Source organism: Pan troglodytes, chromosome 9, assembly GCF_028858775.2.
Source record: "Pan troglodytes isolate AG18354 chromosome 9, NHGRI_mPanTro3-v2.0_pri, whole genome shotgun sequence".
Lineage (NCBI taxonomy): Eukaryota > Metazoa > Chordata > Mammalia > Primates > Hominidae > Pan > Pan troglodytes.
The window spans coordinates 108,299,610-108,317,951 of record NC_072407.2 but is presented as its reverse complement, the minus strand read 5'-3'; the positions used below and the strand labels follow the sequence as shown (position 1 = coordinate 108,317,951).

General features: G+C 39.1%; 1 long non-coding RNA gene and 1 pseudogene across 4 annotated transcripts in view; both read right to left on the bottom strand.

Annotated features, from left to right (window-relative positions):
• The window catches only part of LOC107967205 (uncharacterized), a 609,392-nt gene that overhangs the window by 462,589 nt on the left and 128,461 nt on the right, over positions 1–18,342 (bottom strand). The window lies entirely within an intron of this gene.
• The window catches only part of LOC100612432 (eukaryotic peptide chain release factor GTP-binding subunit ERF3A-like), a 46,061-nt pseudogene continuing 37,815 nt past the window's right edge, over positions 10,097–18,342 (bottom strand).

Here is an 18,342-nt window from a genome sequence, read left to right as displayed (position 1 = left end):
TAATAATAATAATAATAATAATAATAATAATAATAATAATGAAGGTATTATTATGGGCCTAGAACTGTGTTAGTACTGCATATAATTGGAGGGCAACATTTTTTTTTTCAGTTTTGTTGAGGTATAATAGAGAAATTAAATTATGTATGTTTAAAGTATACTCTGTGATGATTTGATATACATATACTTTGTGAAATGATTACCAAAACCACTATGAAGTTAGTTAACATATCCCTCATTTCACATAGTTATCCTTTTTTGCATATGTGGTGAAAACTCTTAAGATTTATTCCCTTAGCAACTTTCAAGTATATGACACAGCTGCTATCTATGGTCACCATGCTGTACCTTCAGTCCCCAGAACTTACTCATCTTTTAAATGAAAGTCTGTACCCTTTCACCGACATCTCTCACCCCTGATCCCTGCTAACCACTGCTCTATTATCTATTTCTACGAGTTTAACTTTTTAAGATTTCACATAAGTGAGATCACATAGTATTCGGTTTTCTCTGCCTCACAAAGTTTTTAACAAATATTAACTTAATACTGAGCATAGCCAGACACTGTTTCAGACATTGGAGAGACAACAGGGAAAACAAAATCCTTCCCTCATTGAATTTATGTTCCTGTGGAAGAGTCCATCAGTAAACAAATAAATAAGTAAATACTAAATCATGACCAATCTTGATATGCGCCATCATGTAAAGAAAAAAAAAACAGGGGTGTGTGTGTTTCTGGCAGGGACATGGTACCAGGATTGTCATTTTACATGGTTCCAGGGTGGTCATGGGACATCTCTCTAAAAAAGTGATGGTTGATCCAAGACTCAAACAAAGAGAGGGAGAAAACAACGTGGGACATTTGCAGGAAGAGAATTTTAGACAACAGGGATAGTTAGTGCAAAGGCCTTGTGGCAAGAGCATGCTTGGGTGGGTTCCAGGAAGAGTGAGGTGATCAATGTGGTCAAAGAGGAGTGTAGGAGGAGTAGGAAAGCTAAGGTAGAGAAGAGACAAGTCAGGTGGCCCTGGAGCACACCTGTCACTCTAAGGCTATTGGCTTTCCATCTGAGGAATATGGAAAGTCCTTGAAGGGTATGAGCATGGGAGTGATTTGATGTGACTTGAGTTTGCTTTTGTTTTTTGAGATGGAGTCGCGCTCTGTCACCCAGGCTGGAGTGCAGTGGTGCGATCTCAGCTCACTGCAACCTCCACCTCCTGGGTTCAAGCAATTCTCTGCTTCAGCCTCCTGAGTAGCTGGGATTACAGGTGTCTGCCATCACGCCCGGCTAATTTTTGTATTTTTGGTAGAGACAGAGTTTCACCATCGTGGCCAGGCTGGCCTTGAACTACTGACCTCGTGATCTACCTGTCTCGGCCTCCCAAAGTGCTGGGATTATAGGTGTGAGCCAACGCACCCTGCCTGACTTGGGTTTTAAATGAATTGATAAAATGCCTAATACAATGCATGTGGAACATTTTATATTCCACCTACTTTCATGAAGTATCTGAGGTAATTTGCAATAAATAATAGAAAGTATTTCTTCTGACTCTAGAAAGTCAATTGTGGAGCTGACTGAAGATGGAAGGATGAATTAAGTTGCTCGATATCTCTTTCTATCCTTTGGTTTTTTAAATCAAACCCAGAAAATAATTTGTAGCCAATTAATATTTATATACTTAGTGACTAAGCTGTTAAAAGTGTGGATTTTAAAGAATTAAATGTTGACTTTTTAATTTAGTAATAGTTTTTTCTTTATTATTTTATATTTGAAAATCTCTTAAGCATTTGTTCTTCCACTGAATTCAGGAAACCATGCTGTTTTATTATCTGAGATGGGTTATACAGACCACCATAACAGAACCAAGACTTTCCAATAAACCGCAAATTAAGATAGAATGGTAGAAGTCATTCAAAGGAAGATGTACACTGCAAATAAATTAAATCAAATTGTTTATCTATTATCCTCAAGGATGATAGAAGGAAAACAATGAGAAACAAAGTCAAGCATTTGCCCTAATTTTTTTGGAACCTAAACTTTAAAACCCCCACCTGCAAAGCTAGATCTTTTGTTCCGTATGAGCCACAGTTAGCTCAGCCAGGAGGCTACCACAGGAAACCCTGATGGAGAAAGTTAGATCTGCTGAGCTGACAAAACTATGTCTGCAAAGATGGAATGGTAACTAGTGAGAGAGTTATGAAAAATGATCTCCCAAAGCTGGAAGTAATAAAATGAGTGCCTACTAAAAACTAGTCCATTTGTTGCAGGTGGACAAGCAAGGTCCTGAAATTGGGGCTTAACCCATGAGGGTTCTTGGCTTCACCTAGGAAAAATTTAAGAGCCAGCCAGTGGTGTTAGCAACTTTTTTATTTTTGAGACAGAGTCTTGCTCTGTCACCAGGCTGGAGTGCGGTAGTGCGATCTCAGCTCACTGCAACCTCCGACTCCCTGGTTCAAGCAATTCTTCTGCCTCAGCCTCCTAAGTAGTTGGCATTACAGGCACATGCCACTGTGCCCAGATAAATTTTTTAATTTTTTTTTTTTTTTGAGATTAAGTTTCACTCTTGCTGCCCAGGCTGGCGCAAAATGTTGCGATCTTGGCTAACTTTAACCTCCGCCTCCTGGGTTCAAGTGATTCTCCTGCCTCAGCCTCCTAAGTAGCTGGGATTACAGGTGCCCACCACCACGCCTGGCTAATTTTTTGTATCTTTAATAGAGACAGGGTTTCACCATGCTGACCAGGCTGGTCTTCATCTCCTGACCTCATGATCTGCACTCCTCGGCATCCCAAAGCGCTGAGATTACAGGGGTGAGCCACCACGCCCAGCCTAGACAGCAACTTTTATTCAACAAGAGCTGCTCCTTGCAAAGCAGAGCCAACCCATAGGTAGTGACCCAGATTCAGCACTTGTGAGCTATTGGTTAGCAGCATTTACATTCACTTTTAATTACATGCAAATTAAGAGGCTGATTATTCAGAAGTCTCTAGAAAAGGGGCTAGTAATTTCTGGATCATTGCCATCATGCTGGGTCATTTACATGACAAATATAAATTGTCACGCTTTGGTGGGAGTATCTTATGTTAATGAGCAATGAGAACAATTAGAGATTGGTTGCTTTTGGCGCCATCTGCTGGTTCCAGACTTTTTTTTTTTTTTTTTTTTAATCCAGACGGAGTCTCGCTCTGTCACCCAGGCTGGAGTGCAGTGGCACGATCTCGGCTCACTGCAAGCTCTGCCTCCCGGGTTCACACCATTCTCCTGCCTCAGCTTCCCGAGTAGCTGGGACTACAGGCACCTGCCACCACGCCTGGCTAATTTTTTGTATTTTTAGTAGAGATGGGGTTTCACTGTGTTAGCCAGGATGGTCTCGATCTTGTGACCTTGTGATCCGCCCACCTTGGCCTCCCAAAGTGCTGGGATTACAGGCGTGAGCCACCGCACCTGGCCTCCAGACATATTTTAACTTTGTCCTTTCAAGACTGGGAAATAAGTCCTGCTGCTCTCCTAGCTCACATTCAGTCCAATGTGATTAGTTTCCAGAGGAATTGTTGCTCTTAAATTAAAACAATCTATTAAATTTCATTCATTTGTACTGCCATTGCTTTCTCTCTCAGGCCTTTGTGTAGAAGGAAAGCCAGAAAAGGATGACTATGTAAGACTTTTTAAAAACCCCTTATGGCAAAGTGCTTTTATGTCACTTGGCCAGTGTGAGAAAGCAAATCCACAAACCATAGGCCCATTTGATTAGGAAATTTCAGAATGTCACTTACAGCTTCAGGAGATAGTAGCTCAATCTAAAACAAAACTGTTGACAGAATTTTGAAAGTTGTGTAATCGTATTTATAATCTCTGTCTCAAAGAGAGATCCAAACAAAAGAAACCACCATGTCATAATTAATGACAAGATATACTGACCAATGGCAAGGCTGTCCCTTCTTTTGAAGGGTCAAACGATTGAAGAGTTTGAATACAGATACCTTAAATCCACTTAGACAGGGACATATTGTTATCCCCTTTCCCTTGGTCAGCTAATTCAGCAAGAACATTCTGTAGTGTGTGCTCCTGTAGTTTTAAGACTGAACCTTAAAAGTGAAAGCAAGACAATATACTGTGGATGAAATTTGCCAGAGAACACTGGGACTAGTTGTTTTGCATGTCTCGAGTAATAAGTTAGTGACTGGTTGTACTGTGTCCCTTGTAACCATTCCTGACTGCTGCATTTAGCAGGAAAGCCTTCATCTGGGACCAGAGTTAGGGATCTGCTTTGGGGATGTAAGAAGCACACAGTGCTTCTTACCCAGCAAGAAGACCAGGCATCCCAAAGCTTTTCCACAAGGATATACCATCCTCACACCTGTGCCTTTTACTAGGCCATCAACTGTAGTTTATTTAAAATGGAGCAAAAAGGCTCAGTCTCTCCCTCTCCCCTCTCCCCTCTCCCCACGGTGTCCCTCTCCCTCTCTTTCCACGGTCTCCCTCTGATGCCAAGCCGAAGCTGGACTGTACTGCCGCCATCTCTGCTCACTGCAACCTCCCTGCCTGATTCTCCTGCCTCAGCCTGCCGAGTGCCTGCGATTGCAGGCGCGCGCCGCCACGCCTGACTGGTTTTCGTGTTTTTTTGGTGGAGACGGGGTTTCGCTGTGTTGGCCGGGTTGGTCTCCAGCTCCTAACCGCGAGTGATCCGCCAGCCTTGGCCTCCCGAGGTGCCGGGATTGCAGACGGAGTCTCGTTCACTCAGTGCTCAATGGTGCCCAGGCTGGAGTGCAGTGGCGTGGTCTCGGCTCGCTACAACCTCCACCTCCCAGCCGCCTGCCTTGGCCTCCCAAAGTGCCGAGATTGCAGCCTCTGCCCGGCCGCCACCCCGTCTGGGAAGTGAGGAGCGTCTCTGCCTGGCCGCCCATCGTCTGGGATGTGAGGAGCCCCTCTGCCTGGCTGCCCAGTCTGGAAAGTGAGGAGCGTCTCTGCCCGGCCGTCATCCCATCTAGGAAGTGAGGAGCATCTCTGCCCGGCCGCCCATCGTCTGAGATGTGGGGAGCGCCTCTGCCCCGCCGCCCCGTCTGGGATGTGGGGAGCGCCTCTGTCCGGCCGCGACCCCGTCTGGGAGGTGGGGAGCGTCTCTGCCCAGCCACCCCGTCTGAGAAGTGAGGAGACCCTCCGCCCGGCAGCCGCCCCGTCTGAGAAGTGACGAGCCCCTCCGCCCGGCAGCCACCCCGTCTGGGAAGTGAGGAGCATCTCCGCCTGGCAGCCACCCCATCTGGGAGGGAGGTGGGGGTCAGCCCCCGCCAGGCCAGCCGCCCCGTCTGGGAGGTGAGGGGCGCCTCTGCCCGGCCGCCCCTACTAGGAAGTGAGGAGCCCCTCTGTCCGGCCACCACCCCGTCTGGGAGGTGTACCCAACAGCTCATTGAGAACGGGCCATGATGACAATGGTGGTTTTGTGGAATAGAAAAGGGGGAAAGGTGGGGAAAAGATTGAGAAATCGGATGGTTGCTGTGTCTGTGTAGAAAGAAGTAGACATGGGAGACTTTTCATTTTGTTGTGTACTAAGAAAAATTCTTTTGCCTTGGGATCCTGTTGATCTATGACCTTGCCCCCAGCCCTGTGCTCTCTGAAACATGTGCTGTGTCCACTCAGGGTTAAATGGATTAAGGGCGGTGCAAGATGTGCTTTGTTAAACAGATGCTTGAAGGCAACATGCTCGTTAAGAGTCATCACCACTCCCTAATCTCAAGTACCCAGGGACACAAACACTGCGGAAGGCTGCAGGGTCCTCTGCCTAGGAAGGCCAGAGACCTTTGTTCACTTGTTTGTCTGCTGACCTTCCCTCCACTATTGTCCTATGACCCTGCCAAATCCCCCTCTGCGAGAAACACCCAAGAATGATCAATAAAAATAAAATAAAATAAAATAAAATGGAGCAAAAAGAAAAAGAGTTTTCAAAATCCTCATTTAAAAAACAAGAATAGGCACCTACTAAAAATATTAAAATCTCAATTTAAAAACCTCTCACTGAACCCTGAAAGTTTATCAGTTTAAAAAACAAATGCATTTAAAAAAAAAAACCGTAGAATATGTCATGTCTTAGAGAATGAGCTCACAGTGATTCATTCCTAACATGGTTCTTAGGGGTAGCAACAGAGGGTGGTCCCTAGTCTAAAAGCCTAAGGGCACAGAGTGCAATCTCTGCCAAAGGCTTAAATTTCTATTTCAGGCATACAAAATTTATTCTAACTGATATGTATATCTTCATGGAAAAAAGGATCCCAAAGCTCATCAGAAATAATAAAAGTAAAAAGAACATTCAAAATATTATTTTGAAAAAAATGGAAGGGGAATTTATCCATGAAATATTCAAAAATACAGGAAAACTACACTAAGCAAGAATGAAACTGCTGCTACAAATAGGTAGCTTCATGGAAGAGCAGAGACAGCCCAGAAACAGAAGCAAATCTATATGAATTCTTAGTATACCATAAAGGCAGCATTTCAAAGACTAATTAAATAGCAAGTGATGCTGGTAAAGTGAAGTCTCCATAAATTAGGTCCTTATATTTCACCTATGCCACACTAAGTTCCATGGCTGAAACACACCCATACACACACACACACACGGGAAGGGAGTACAAAACAGAGAGGAAGGAGGGGAGTTGGGGAGGAAGGGAGAGAGGAAGGAGGGAGAAGAAAGTATCCCCAGGCAAAACATCAAATACAGAAACCATAAAAATAATGCATTTAACTAGATAACTGTATTAAACTTCTTTTTTACCAAAGTTAATAAATAATAAATTAAAGTAAAAAATAAAGTCTATTACAAATTGAAAAATATATTTGTAACATATGCTTAAATGTTATCTCTCTAATACAGAAAGAGACCTTTCAGATTAATACACAAAATATCAACAGTATTAGAAAAATTGGTAAAGGACATTTATTACTCATTCATTCAACAATTATTTGTCAACTATCTAATCTATGGCAGCTGTTATTCAATGTTGACAGCACTGAAGAAAATAGAAGAATACATTAAAAAAAACACATAATATAAGACAGGTAAGTACTATGGAAAATAAAAACCTAAGCCAGGCACTGGCATGAAGGAAGAAGTAATTATGTGGAACAGAGTGATCAAAGGAAGCCTCTCATAACCTAGTAATTAATAAATGATGAAATCGAATGGACAATTTATAAACACTTCACAAAAATTCATAGAAATGCAAAAAATGCAAGATAAATTTTCTTCCCCATCAAATTAGTAATAATTGAAAGAAACTATAAAATTCGTATTTGTCAGAGTAAGGAAGTTAGCACTTGTATACAGAAACTAAATTAACTTTCACACAAATTCGAACATTTTTGTAGGGATAAAAAGAAATAAATATGAGACAAATGTGTTTTCTTATAATTCTAAACAATAAAATAAAAACAATATAAACATTCTGGCTACTAAAGGAAAGCAAATTATCTTTAATCTGAACACCCTTATAGAGCTCTTTTTATTTTTCTATATTCTATTCCTGTCTTTTTTAGGTAGTTTCTACTATGGTGACTGTAAAATTTTATAAATTAGCACTTTATTTTCCACATTTCTTTATGTAGCAACATACCTATTGTTTTATTGGTTCAATAGGATGCCAGTAAATGAATATACCTTTCTCCACTATTGAAGGTCTAGATCTGTGGTCAACTATTAATGGCAAGACTGACAATTCGCTCCTAGTATAAGCTCTTCACCACTCATTTCGGACATAATCACCAACAATGATCTAATTAAAACTAACAAAAATTTAGCTTAAAAAAAATCTAACTTTTAAAGAAGACTGCCTGAAAGATGGATTTATATTATATCTACCACCACAATAAACCTCTATGTGTATTGAGTATTTATTATACCTCCAAGTACTGACTGATAGAATGAAGCCATCACAATTAGTCAGAATTTTCTTTTTAAAAAGCATCTATACTCTGAAGATACAAGACATACTTCTACATTTCCCCACCAGTATTTATAATCATGTAAAATCCAATTCTGTATTTACAAAATTACACCAATTTGAAGATAAAGTTTAGAACCTTCTTCTAGGTTTTGTGCTTAATAACGAAGACAAAATATACTATCATTAAGAAAGCACATCATTCACTGTCGTGTCAGGATTTTTTAAAAAATGAAATACGCAGAAAATAATGTGGTCAATTTTTTGTCCGTAATTAGTGTTGGAATATTCATAGAAAACATTGCTAAAGAATTGAAAAAATGAGTATTATGTGGGAGGTTTGCTATAGAGTTGGCTGAAATTACAATTAAAAGTAATGTCTCAGCTTATGGTATTTTCTGGGTTCCGTTTTAATAATGAAACAGCTTTTTCTGAGCTATTTAAAGGTACTGAAGAAGATATATTATCAAAGTAAAAATTACATATGGAAAAACCATATAAATGTAATCATTCTTGATATACCTGATTTAAGTTCAGTTTCCTTTACAAAATTGTTTTAAGTAAAATTACAGGTGCAATAGCACATTTGAAATTAATTTATTGGATTATTAGTCTTTTTGGCACAGAAGTTGAAAACAGACATGCATAAAGTGCTACAGAATGTTATTGGTATGGTTAATTTTATGTATTTTAAGAGATCCTCAAATTATAGTGTCATACAATATTGTGTAATGAAATAAATAAGAATTGACCTTAAAAATCTTTTATATCCTAAAAAGGTTTTCTGGTCATTTTGTGCCAAGTACCTAAGAGATTTGCCAAGCAAACATAAAGGTGCATTGTTCATTTTCCTTTTTCAAAAAGGCACACGTTCATTTTGTTTTTAATTTCTGTAATGACAAATTCACACCCATATTCTGCTAGCTAACAGAAATTTTCAGAAAAACAAACACTAAATATTTAACTTGAAGATATTTTACCAATAAATGAAAAAGTAGCTGCTACTCTTTGGAAGAAAATGGCACAAAGGAGAGAACATTTAAAAACAGATTGCTTTGAAACGTTTTCATATTACGTGATTTTAATGCCCAAAATATAAATGTGTCACTTGTAAAATCTCTCTTCTCTATGTGCTTAAAACAGAAGCAGAATTTTGTAACCCACTTAGTAATATTTTAGTTAAAAAAATTTCAATAAAGAGCTACAGTTGGATATAACATACTTATGTTATCTATTTAACTCGTAATGTCAACAGAATGACATGGGGACAGATTGAGATTTTAACAAAACCAATTGTCTTTGTTTTGTGGTAGAGAGTTTGAAAAACTAGTAGCGCAATTCAATAAGTGAGGTCAATATTGCATTCCCTTTCAGCCAATGTCTTTGTGTAGTAAATTTTTCAAGTATGACAAGCATTAAAATGTCAGCCAAGGTAAATTGATTAACAATTTATGATAATGAATGGAATATAAGGAATGAATTATTGATATACATATCAACATGGATAAATCTCAGAATCACTTATCTGAATGAAAGAAGCTATGCAAAAAAAAGTACGTACTGTGTGATTTAATTCATATAAATTCTAGAATATTTAAACTAATTTATAGTGACAAAGAATTTCATTAGTTGCCTGGGAGTGGGACGAAGGAAGGGATAGTTTGCACAAGGACAAGAGGAAATTTTATTTTGAAGGGAGTGATAGAAATGTCTATCATTTTAACGGTGGTAATTCAAAGATGTATACGTGTCACATATTATCAAATTGTACGATTAAAATGTGTACAGTTTATTTTGCATCAATTGTATCTCAATGAAGTTGTAAAAAATCAAAATAACATCAATGAAAAGCATAAACTATAAATGAAAAAATAATAAATTCAACTTAATCAAAATTTAAAAATTTCTCTTTCAAAAGACACTATTAAGAAGACAGGCCACAAATATGGAGTAAATATTTGTAAAGCACATATCTATAAAGGACCGGTATCCAGAATATGTAAGGAATACTTAGAAATCAGTAATAAAAAGACAAAAAACTCAATTTAAAAAATGGACAAAAGATTTGAACAGTTTACTATAGAAGAGGTACAGATGGCAAAATGAACACAAAAATACTCCGTATTATTAATCATTAAGGATATTTAAATAAAACTCAATAAAATATCTTTTTTTTTTTTTTTTACTGTTTTAGTTTATTTGGGCTGCCATAACAAAGTACCACAGACTAGATGTGTTTGACAACAGAAATTTATTTTCTCACAATTCTGGAGGCTGGAAGTTCAAGGTCAATGTGTTGATATGGTTGGTTTTTTTCTGAGGTTTCTCCCCTTGGCTTATTGATGGCCGTCTTCTCCCTGTGTCTTCACAAGTTCATCCCTCTGTAACCGTTTATGTCCTAATCAATCTTCTCTTATTTTTTTCAAATTGAATACTTTATTAAAATGGTAGTTGTCTTTCTAACATGTGCACACATCCTTGCACACTCAGAATGATCTGCCTGGGGGAAAAGTACTGAGTATGCCTAAGGAGAAAATGAAAAACAAATCGCTGTAGGGTTTTCATTATTACAGGCAATTATGTCCACATGACTTACAAAGCTATTGCCAAGTCCATCCAAGGAAGCAGAGTATGAAAAGGAGGGAAAATATTTTAAAAATTCAACAGTGGCATAGCAGAACTCTCAATATAAGAAAGTGACACAATGTGGACTTCTGCTGTGAATTTTCACTTTGTAAATATGGGGAGAGGTTAACCAATGGGCAGAAAATTAGAGAAGGTGATATGTGATAGGCTTTTTGCAGTCAATATTTCTCACAGTATTGTGCAAGATCGTCAAGAAAATGCTTAGTTATTCTCTGGAACCAGTTTTAGAACTTTTCCATTTGCAAGTCTTGCCCTCATCTGTTAAGGTAAAATGACGCACCTGAGGAAGTCTTTAAAGGTCTCAAGGCAGATGGTTCCTGCTCTCCTTAAATGAGCAATGCATACTTGATCTTGCTTCACAAAACAGGGTTGAGTCTTATTTTCTATCTACCAAGCAGATTTAGGCTGTTATTTTGACTTCCTCGATACAGGTGTGAATTTGCAGCACTGAATTAAATTCTGGGCAGATGATAGATCTATGCTCTGCAATCACTATCTAAGCACCGAATGTGCCTCCAGAATGACCACGATTATTAACATCACAAAGTATTAATCCTGGAAGAATTTCCTCTTCTTCAACTCCTTTCAGTCTGATTTTGAGCTTTTCATCTGGGGCTACAGTATCAGCTTCTACATCATTGGCAAGTGTTCCAAGACCTTCCACATTGTGCTTTTTTGGCATCATCACAAGCTGCTGGCCTTTACAAACAGACCGCCTGATTCCAGCTTTCCCAGGACAACGGTGCCCATATCCTTGTACTTACCCAAAATTGGCAGCCTGATTGGTACAGCAACTGATCTATTGAAGTCTGACAAATTACCTAGATATGTAATAAACGGTAATCCAATGTACTAAGTACAGAAATTCAACTGCTCTTTGAAATTTCCTCCAGTTAGTCCTGAGCAGGCATAAAGTGAATGCAGTTTTTGGGAGTGAAGCCAACTTTTTTCAAAATGGCACTAGTTTCTCTTTATATTCTTCATATATCTCATTGCTCCAATTTGCTCTTGGATCATTCATCTTATTAATAAATAGAATTAAGTGTTTCACACTTGCTGCCTTTGCTAACATTGCACGTTCTCTTGTTTGTCCTTTTATCAAATCCAATTTCAAGCTCTCTTCTCCTGGCTGAGATTACCAGCACAGCCAAATCAGCTTGAGAGACACCACCAATTGTATTTGGGATGAAGCTCTTGTGACCACCGGCATCTAGAATTGTAAAATATTTATTTTCAGTTTCAAAATAGGCAAAACCCGCTTCTATTGTTTTATCCTTGTCTCAATTTTCCTGATTTGTGTCTAAGATTCAAGACAAGTACTAAGTTTCTCTGTTTTTTTTTAACTTCTGTTTCATACATTTCAAATACCCTGTTTTCATCCATTTCAGTCAAATACAGTATTTGTCTTCCAGTGGTTGAATTGCCAGCATCTACATGTGCAACGTACACTGCATTTTCTTTTGAGACAAGACCTCTCTCTGTTACCCAGGCTGGAGTGCTGTGGCATGAGGGGCTTAATGTAACCTTGAACTCCTGGGCTCATACGATCTTCCCAACTCAGCCTTTGGAGTAGCTGGGACTACTGGTGCACACCACCATGTGCCATGCACCGGTATTTTTTTTCTTTTAAGAGATGGGGTCTTGCTATGTGGCCCAGGGTGTTGCTCTTGGACTCCGGGCTTCAAGCAATCCTCTCACCTTAGCCTCCCAAAGTGCTGGGATTACAGGCCTGAGTGCCTTTTAGGAGTGCATGGTGACACAACCACAGATTTAGGTTTTGGTATTTCATCTTCCTTCTTCATTATTTCCTGGACACTTTTCTCTGGTGGCCTTACATCTCCCCAGGAACCATCTCCTGGCTCTGCTTCACTTATTTCTTCTACGTGCTTCCCTAATCTTCTCGTCTTATGAGGAGACCAGTCATTTTGGATTAGGACTCACACTAGTAACTTCATTTTAACTTGATTACCTCTGTAAAGACCCTATCACCAAATAAGATCACACTCTGAGGTACTGGGTGTTAGGACTGCCACATATGAATTTTGGAGGGATACCATTCAGCCCATAACACAGACTTACTAGAATGACCAAAAAAAAAAAATATATACTTTTATTGGATATATAAAGTGCTAGTGAGGATGTGGAAGACTAGGATGCTCATTCACTGCTGGTGGTGATATGTAATGGTTTGCCCACTTTAGAAAACATGCACTTACCATATGAGCAGAAATATCAGTGTTAGGTATTTACCCAAGAGAATTAAAACATATATTCACACAGAGACTGTATACAATTGTTTATAGCAGTCATATTCATAATAGCCCAAAACTGCAAACAACCAGAATATCCATCAACTGATGAATGAATTGTTGTATATCTATATAAGAAATACTACCCATAAATAAAACAGTAATAAACTACCGATAAATTCAACAGGATGTTTAAACCTCAAAAGCATTATGCAACATGAAAGAAGCCAGATACAAAAGTGCTACAATGTATAAGACTCTCCGGAAAAGGAAAAGTTCTGGCTCTCATCAGCACTGATTGGCATAATCTTAGTTGCTCTTTATTATATGGAGGAAGACTCTTTTCATTATTTTTGTTAGATTTGTGAAAACCAAAGGGAAAAAATTATAGGGAGAGAAATTGAGTAATTGCCAGGAGCTGGGGTTAGGGGCAGGAAATTGATTGAAAAGAGGAACAGGGAGACTTCTTGAGGTTAGGGAAATATTCTTTATCTTGATTGTGGTAGTGGTTAGAGAACTACATACATTTGTCAAAACTCATTAAACTGTATTCTTTAAAAGAATGAATTTGACTGTGCAAATTTTGTCAAAATAAGCTTGATTTTTAAAAAGTATTAAAAACAGTGGTCCTGAATGCAGACCATGGAATTGCTGCAATAGATAATATTAAATCAACATTTTCAAAAATAGAAGGTATACTCAATCACTATGTCCTACCCAAAAAATATTACTGATGACATTTTAATTCATCCTTTTTCAATTTCTCTTGTGTGTATGCCTATATAATATATATTATCATGTAATAGAATATATTAACACATCAGTACATGTGTATAATTTACACATAAATAACTGGACATGTAAAAGATATGCATGCAAAAATTTTGTTTAAACTTAAGGCAGGCACACTTAGACATTTTGGATATCCCTCATATAGTTACTTCTAATTTTATTTTAATAAATAATTCTCAAATTAGTATCTCTGTGCTTGGAGCTTTTATCATCATTTTGGATTTTTTTTTTAAGAAAGAATGACAAAATTTGAATTAATGTGTCAAAGTTTATCTGTCTCATGAAATATATAGATTCAATTATTTTTCAAAGTTCTTGAACCAGTTTACATTGACACAAACAATTAATGAAAGTGCCTGTTTCATCGTATACTCTTGTCAGCACTGATTGACATAATCTTAGTTGTTCTTTATTATATTGTGGAAAACTATTATTTTTGTTATATTTTAAAAAATAGTAAATTACTTTTAGCAAATGTCTTTTAGCAAACTATTAAAGTCTTAAAAATCTGGCTTTCCCTATTGATATAGTATATTATGTGCATTGATGTTCTTACATTAAACCATCTTTACAATACTGAATAGAATGTACAATTTCAAATGCCTGCTGGCAAAGCTGGCCCAGTAATTTTTAGTTGGTAATGACTAATCATAGCGTTCGCAGGAAACTCCTAACTACCTCTCCTTCCAGAACCCAGACTTTTAATAAATTTGTTTCCTCATCCTTAGAGCTATTTACCTTCCCTCATTCTCTCAGATACCTGCCTATATTTCTTCACAAAGTTATTATTTTTATAGTAAGTCAGTTTCTTTACCATCTTGAAAACAGTTGCATGGTCTCCATGTTTTGGATACTCTGAGCAGGATTTCACTGAGACTCTGTCCAATGCAATCTTCCGGAACAGAACAACTTTCCCTTCCAAGATTTCAGGCCTCTTACTTAAACCTCGAGCTTTTATTGAGCCCTGTAAGTGTGGTGATCAACCACCCATTGAGTAGTGCAGCCAAAATTACAGTTTTTATCAAGGAGTGCAGAGATGCTATCTAAATATGTTTTATCATCCTTTCTACCCATCTGAGGGGAGCTTTAATGTACACAACAGAGCCAAATGGAAATATACTACAGCATGACTTAACAACTCTTTGCCATTTTAAAGACTGAAAACAAACAGCAGCACCACAGAAATAAATAAAATAAATAAATAAATAAATAAGCAAACCAATAAGGAAAATCATTTTCGGTACTTAACACTGAATAAATCTTGTTAAGATCCTCAGACTGACATTTATCGAAACAGTTCTTTGAAGCCAACAACACAAAGCAGCCAATAGTGGTTAAACAATGCTTTTTATTTCCCCAGGGTTGGAAATCTGGAATTCTCAATTCCGATTATATATCAAAACAATGTATACAGCTTTTACAGGTATACTCGAGCCCAACACTCAGGTGATCTCTTTAGTAAGTCTGGAATGAGGATTATGCATCTGCATTTTTAATAAGCTGCAGGTATGATTCTGATGCTTAGTCAAGATGTTAAATTATTGGTTTAAATTCTGGGGATCAGATGGGCTTGGAAAAATGATTCTTTCCAGAAAGCTTAATACAAAAAAAAGTCTAAATTCTACAAGTACCAGAGCTTTTAGGCAGCTAATCAATTTATGCCTTGATAAGACAAATAGACCCTTTTGCCAAGGGTTAACAGTCTTGATACAATTCCCAGAGTTATTCTGTACAGGATCAACATATGTATTAGGTAACCTGAGGATCAGAGATTGTCTGTGGACATTATCTGTCCTGCCTGCCCTCTGCTGGCATGAAGCTGGACAATTGACAGAATGTGCACTTAGCTTGACAAGGCAGTCATTTTCATGGAAGAAATGTTTTGGTTTATGCAAGGCATAGTAGTATTTGGAAGGCCTGGAAATAACATATAAAATGACTTGAGATTATTTCACTCTCCAGAATCTCCAAGTTTTATTAAACCCATCTGTTCAGCTGTGCACTTCTTCAAGTCAGAGATGCTTGACCTCTGAAAAGCAACCATATCTAAAACAGCCAAGTTGGACCCAGAGAGGAAGCAGCAGACCCTGTTGGCCAACTAATACTGGAAAATCAAGACGAGAGTGAGGCATTGGCAAGGCAAGAACTTGAGGAGGAAAGTTATCTGTCTATTGATAGAAGAGAGGGGGAATCTTTTTCTAAGGGCACTGTAACCAAAATTTCAGCATTATGGAGAGAGGAAGATGGCAGTATCCAAGAAGAAAAAGACTACTGGCTCTGTTGAAAGAACTATTGTACTTGGAATGCAAGTCAGTGGAAGATAGTACAAAAAAGAGACTTGGTCCCAGCAGCCAAGTGACACAGTAACCAGGGTCCCAATGGGCCTTAGTTATCTGGACATATTCCTCTCCTGCCTTTTGCCTTCCTTAACAAGCTGACCCAAGTCATGTAACAGGTAGGGGAGGGCTCTCGTAACTTAGCTGACCAGGCTGAATTGCAAACCATAAAAGGAAGCATCTGACCATTTATCTCTTTGAGGGATGGATGCCGTCTGAGGTTGCTGAAGCAAGACTCTAGCATTCCCAATATAAACCTGGGACCATTTTTGTTTTCTTAGGCAGCATATCCAGCTGCCAGAAGATAAGATGGACTCCAGTCCTGACCCTCCATTGACTTTTTCCTCATTATAATCTCATTGAAATACTAAAATCTCCACTGAGAGTGAGGCTTATCCCCCATTTTCTAGTCATGTGATACATGTTAGAGCATGATGCCCCACTATGCAAGTGTATTAAAAAACCCATCTAAACATTGCTTGTACATCATTCCTTTTCCTACAACACCTTCCTTAAAATGATGAGAACTGAGCCCCTTGGGGAGCTAGTACCAGGATTCCTTTCCTGTATGCTGCTTCCTTGTATGTTTGATTCACAAATCTATTAAATCGTGGCCAAGAAAAATTTCTGTTTATCTTGGTGTTAATTTCTACTTATGCAAGAACCAATAAATGTGGGGTCCGGGCTGCAGTAACAGCCTTGGTGACTCTGCTGGAGCCCATAAGTGAGGATATTTCCCTAAGGAGAAGCACCAGAGAGCCAGCAAGACCTCCAGAATGTGACCTTGTGATAGATGAAGTGGCCACTTGAAATATTTGCTTCAGTGTGTCTACAGCCAGTGAGTCCTCTCTTGGCCCAAGGTACTTTTGTTCTCCTTCTGAGCCCTGCCCCTCATTTTCTTTTCCCTCTTGATTGGCTTAGGGATTTCTGGAGTAAGAGGTCCTAGTCACCTCTGTGCTAGGTTTTAAGAACCCCTCAGACTGGCTGACATCAGATTCTGAGTAGTTTCCAAGAAACCTGCTAGACTGGTTGAGGAGGTAGGCAGTCGGGCTTGATCAACCCAAAGAACAATGGCTGGGATGAGTCCTGCTGCATGCCCAGGTTCTTTGGGCTCTTTATGTCTCTCAGTTTTTTTTCTTTCTTTTTCCCCTTCCCCCTCTCTTTCCCCATCTTCCAACTTTATTCCTCTGATTATCTCAGAGGGCCACCTACAGTTGTACTCATTTCAGCCAAAAGTACCCTTAGCTTCCTCTAGCTGGAAACAGTTCACCTTGACTTGTGACTTGCAAAGGTGGGAGGGATTCATCTGACACTGTGAAGGTCTAGGATGCTGAGGCTCTCCCTGATGGGAGACTAGCAAGAGTGGTGACGACATTGACTCTGCACTGTGCAGTAGCTGGAAACCTCACAACCTTCCTTTCCTTCCCTTGTCTTTTTTCTTCCCCTTCTTTCTCTCTCACACCCACCCCCCCCCCTTTAAACCTGGCCCATTTGCAGAGAACTATCAGAAATTTCATATTCTCCTATTTTCTCCCTGAAATGAATGAAAAGGTTTTCTCCCTAAATTTCCTCCTTGCCCTCATTCCACTGTCCAGTGAGACTCGAGTGCTCTCCCTTTTGTCTGCCCTGGGGAGTACTTCCCAGGCAGAACACTGGAACCATTTTCTTTTTTATAGGAAACTCTCCACTCTCGTTGCTTCTGGTTGGGAAAACTTTGTCCAATTGAACTCCTCACCAAAATACTGATCTTTCAATATTTCACTCCTTCTTTATTTTGCTCTGAGATTCAAGAGCTCCCACTCCATGATCTTTTTGATAGCCCTAATTTCCCCCCATCACTTCCTCCTTCAAGTTTGGCCCACTGTGGCCTGGGCAAAGGTAGAGCAGTTATAATTGTCTGAGCTCAGTCCTTCAGCTTTCATCCCCTCCTCCTGACTGTTTGGCCTGTGTTCTAAATGAGGTAAAAGCAGTTTTGAGCAATGGGGGCCTTCTTCCTCAAGAGTGGATGAGTTATGTTGGCATCTACTACTGCCCATCTTCAACACAACACAAGTGCACTGTACACTTGTGGCCTGTACAATACAAGTGCACTCTTTCAACTACACACACCATGGGCATTCCTAGCCTTGTAGTCACACATAGGGCAACCATTCCTTAGCAGCTAGTGTGAAGCAACTATGTCTGTTATTTCTGTGTTTTCCTCTCTGATCCCTGAGGACCAGGATTCCTCCATCCAGGGGAATCCTGGGCTGACTACTGGGCTTAAACGGTCTTGAATTACATCAAGACTAACTCCCTGATGCTTTTCCCTCTACCAGGATCTTTAATCAAAGGTAACAGGAGAGGCAGGATTAGACATGAGCAATGATCTCAGTGTTCCCCGTGACTCTC